Source organism: Rhopilema esculentum, chromosome 9, assembly GCF_057945365.1.
Source record: "Rhopilema esculentum isolate cy_ngs chromosome 9, ASM5794536v1, whole genome shotgun sequence".
Classification (NCBI taxonomy): Eukaryota; Metazoa; Cnidaria; class Scyphozoa; order Rhizostomeae; family Rhizostomatidae; genus Rhopilema; species Rhopilema esculentum.
In genome coordinates this window covers 9,473,094-9,477,990 of record NC_142823.1, presented here as the reverse complement: position 1 = coordinate 9,477,990, position 4,897 = coordinate 9,473,094, and the positions used below count along the sequence as shown (strand labels likewise).

The window sequence follows — 4,897 nt, the reverse complement described above, 5'->3', positions numbered from 1 at the left end:
GCATAATTTTGTTTCTTTTAACAAATTCTGATTTAAAATGAAATTCATTACTTAATAGGACACGAGTCTTTAGTTTAGCTTAGGATACATTTCAGAATTTTTCTTACAGTAATTTTCTTTCAATTGTTTAAAAAATTTACCTTTAATTTTGTTATGTTTGTTGATTCCATTCTTAAAAAAGAATTACATTACGAGACATTACAGACAGGGACGCCGTAGAATGGGGCGCGAGGGTCAACCGCCCCTGTTGCTTTCTGATAGAAGGGGCAAGAGGGGCCAGGGTGCCCATTTGATTAAAGTACTCTTGAAACCGCCCCATTGTAAAAATCAGAGAGATTCCGTTGAAATTCTGATTCCAGTGACAGTTCTTAATTCATGACGACATTTCTCAAAACTTGTATAATAAATTCTTATGCCAAAAGTTAGCCATTTTCAAGATACCAACAGAAGATTGAAATAAAATGGTAGTTAGTAGGAGGAATGAGTAGAAGCTGAAAGTTATTTTCAAAGGCCCATTAATCAAGCTTGCCCCCTTGCTCTTAGTTTGTTCCACTTTCAGTGTCCATGAAAACAGACATTGAAAACCTGGGACAAAATTGATCCTGCTCCCCTCGCAGCCATTTTAAAAATCGGAATCAAATTTGAGGACCTTAGAGATGCCTTCTATCAATTTCTTGAAATAAAACTATGATTTAGAAACAGTATTTTCCTCCGTGAGGGCTTATATTTAATTACTCTCCCTAAGAAATCAAATCAAATCATTGTATTTACAACGCACAAAGAGATGTTATTTTCCAAAATATTGATTATTTTATCTTGTTAGTTTATTTTTACTTATTTGTGGCCGAATGTATGTGCTATCAATTTTGGACTAAAATGGTGAATGCAAAAAAAATTACAAGACCTTTGCGTGATAATAGATTATGAAATCTTCAATATTGGACGACAAGCAGACTGATATTTAATTATTATTCATTTTTGTAATGTAGAAAGTCGGGAATAAAGAATTGAGTTTTGTTGATGTAGGCAATTGAAACAAGACGTTTAAAGAGAATTAAATTGAGGTTTCTAGCAATAAAAGAAAGGTCCGTATCCAGCTAGGCCAACACCAGTAAAACAAAAATTCTAAATATTTCCAACATGTTTCCAACAAGCAGCAAATAGAAAAACTGTGAAGTAGAGCCTTATGACAATCACACGTAACACATTAATGGATTAATCGCATTGACATTCGTAACAATCTTAATGCTTAGTTATGTTAGTTTTCGTGTAATTACTGTGATGTAATGTATACATTTGAGTGATAAACACAATGTGTCTTCTTTGGCTACTCAACAAAAGCTTCAGTTTTTCGAGTCTGCAATTTTCTTCAAGGCGAGTTGGTTGAAGAGGAATGGAAACCACAACAACGTTTGCACGTGATTTCAAAAGTAGATGTGATTGGTCGACCGTTGATATTCTCACAAAAAAGCGCGGGAATCAAGCATTGAATCAACCCTGTACTTGGCCTTGTTGTTTACAAAAAGACATCCACGAGGAGGTTGTACTCAAAGAAAATTAAAATTTCAACCCCTCAATGTGCAGATTTTAGAAATTTGAACCCTTTTCTATACTGATAAAGCAGCACCTCAATCTCTGCCGCCTCCATGTTTTGATGAAGATAAAGGTCAAACAAAAACCACTACATCAACATGCGGGGCGTAAAATGGCGGCAGTTTCCTTCGCTGTCCAAGGGCTTGCAGTATGAGAAAGTCAACATTTCTTTTGACGTTGGTCAGGTAAATGACTTAACACTTTTCAAATACTCGTTGTCGACTGTAGGGCAATTGGACAAATATTTTGGCTTAGTTAATCTCAATTTCCAAAGCATTCGAGGAACATTTGACACAATGTCGTGTGTGTTATTTGTGGTAGCATGCTAAAGGTCGAAAAACAATCTTTCCTCACGTTTCATTCAACGAGAAGTTCATTTTTATAAAATCAGTTTTGTTCTATGTTTTATAGATTGGAAGATCAATTTAGATGTTTTGTTCAAGTTGCAACATTTCTTTAATTATCATTTTAGTATCTTTTACAATCACCAGATAGTTGAGCTTCTATTTTTGTGAACACAATAGGCCGTAATCTTGTCATTATTTCCCAATATTTCAATGTTGATTGAGTTTCTCGATCCCCTGGCCAATGTTCTTTTCTAAACCAAATTTGAATAGAAGATCGAGAATACATTCCCCTTAGAATTTCGATCCGTGAAAGACTTTATGCTAACCCAAGTTAATACGGATTTCCATTGCAAAAGATGCCAGTGTTTTTTAGTGTCCACACTCCCTTGACGCAACAAACGATAAAAGCAAAAGAACTACAAACGTTCACGGTTGGCCAATTGCCCTCTTGATCTTGTTCCATCTTTCCATTATGATAAAGCCCCAAAGCAAGCTAATTTGTCTTCAGAAATATGGAGAAAAACCATATTAGTTTGTGCCCTAACAGAAATTGTTTATTGTCAGATTTAGTGGAGATATATATGAAAAGAAATGAGTGTATTCTCAGACATTATTTTTGTATCCGTCTCAACATTGGTATGGATTATGGTAATGTGAATATTTCGCATAAAGACTTGAAAAGAAAGGCTTCCAATTTAGGAATAGTATTTCTTTGTTATTGACTGTTGTGTTCTCTTTCAGGATGAGAGTGTGACCATGCACAGACAGTGGCAACAATGTGTGTCGCCGAATCCAGTATTTGCCGCTGTGAGGAAAAAAACTCTGGCTGAAAATGCGATGGTTGAGCAGACAGTTGCTATGGATACCCAGCTTGCAGGCAGAGGTATTGTATTATACTGTATTCTATTGTTTATAAGTTTATCGAATTGAATGATTTATTTAATGATAGTTTAACAATAGCAAAAAAACACAAAATCCGACTAACCTGAAGCAATAACAAGGATTTTTTCAAGACAGTTAATTTGCCGAAAAATAAGACGTCTTCGTTTTCTAAGAGCAAAATTTCAATCAGATTTTCAATTAATGCAAATTTATTGAAAAGCTAAGCGACCGGATTCTCTAATCTATAGTTTTGACCTTTTGTCTCAAGAAAGATTTCATAAACGATAATTGAGAGTCGTTATTTTCGGCAAAAAACCGTCGAATCTAGATTATCAAGAATTCAGATTGTCAAAAATTTTAGATACGCTGACATGCTATATGATTAAGGTGTATGGTAGTCTCCTTCAAGTTGGCAACAAAATCATTAAATTAGGATGAATAGTCACAAAACTCTAGCGGTAATGATCTTTAATTTTTATTAAATTATCATGACTTCCTTTGCTACATAACATCCATACTAATGGGCAATAGAAAAAAATAAACAATACCAAAAGTAATGGTAAATATCCTTTAATAATTGGTCTTTAATATGCTTTGCTGTTCACTCTAAATAATTCAATTGTTGGCTTTATATTTTCAGATATATCGATGTTAAGTTTCTAACTTAGGATAATTGTCAAACTTAAAACAATGTAAAGTTATATTATCGTAAACTCAGTGGCAAAGTCAAGCTTTTTTATAACCTCCCATTTCTCAAAATTAAAATTGTGTATATAGAAAATTTTTCAATTTAAACCATTCCAGGAGTTTGTTGGTGTTTGTCTTTATCAGCTGTAGAAGTTGTTACAATAGATAGAATTAGTTCTGATAGCATAGATTTTTGGATAGGAAAGGTCTTAAAAGAATTAGTCAATAATATTTTAGGTCTTCAATTGGGTAGGTCTTCGAAAAGAAAAGAATTTTCATAGGATAGATTGGTCATTGATCCGACAGTTCATTAAAACGATATCTGATTGACTGAATACGTCATTAGTAGGATAGATCATTAGAAGGAAAGGTGTTTAATAGGATAGGTCTTTCGTAGAATTAGTCTTGAAGGGGATAAATCATTAGTAGGATAGGCCATTAGTAGGATAGGACATTAGTAGGATAGGTCATTAGTAGGATAGGCCATTAGTAGGATAGGACATTAGTAGGATAGGTCATTAGTAGGATAGGTCATCGGTAGGATAGGTCATCAGTAGGATAGGTGTTTAATAAAATTGGTCATTAGTAGGATAGTTGTTTGATAATATAAGTCATTAGTAGGCTAGGACATTAGTAGGATAGGTCAATAGTAGGATAGCTAATTGGTAGGATAGGCCATTAGTAGGATAGGACATTAGTAGGATAGGTCATTAGTAGGATAGGTCATTAGTAGGATAGGTCATTAGTAGGATAGGTGTTTAATAAAATTGGTCATTAGTAGGATAGTTGTTTGATAGTATAAGTCATTAGTAGGCTAGGACATTAGTAGGATAGGTCAATAGTAGGATAGCTAATTGGTAGGATAGGCCATTAGTAGGATAGGTTTTTAATAAAATTTTTCATTAGTAGGCTAGGACATTACTAGGATAGGTCATTAGTAGGATAGGACATTAGTAGGATAGGCCTCTAGTAGGATAGGTTTTTAATATAATTGGTCATTAGTAGGATAGGACATTAGTAGGCTAGAACATTAATAGGATAGGCCTCTAGTAGGATAGGTTTTTAATAAAATTGGTCATTAGTAGGCTAAGACATTAGTAGGATAGACCATTAGTAGGATAGGACATTAGTAGGATAGGCCTCTAGTAGGATAGGTTTTTAATAAAATTGGTCATTAGTAGGCTAAGACATTAGTAGGATAGGACATTAGTAGGATAGGACATTAGTAGGATAGGTTTTTAATGAAATTGGTCATTAGTAGGATAGGACATTAGTAGGATAGGACATTAGTAGAATACGTCATTAGTAGGATAGGACATTAGTAGGATAGGCCATTAGTAGTTTAGGTTTTTAATGAAATTGGTCATTAGTAGGATAGGACATTAGTA

General features: G+C 34.0%; 1 long non-coding RNA gene across 1 annotated transcript; it reads left to right on the top strand.

Moving 5' to 3' along the window:
* The first annotated feature begins 1,565 nt into the window (after positions 1–1,565).
* Positions 1,566–3,554, top strand: LOC148959594 (uncharacterized). The gene is made up of 2 exons (XR_016144031.1): positions 1,566–1,778; positions 2,682–3,554. It is a non-coding gene; the product is annotated as an uncharacterized LOC148959594 (long non-coding RNA).
* Positions 3,555–4,897: the final 1,343 nt, after the last annotated feature.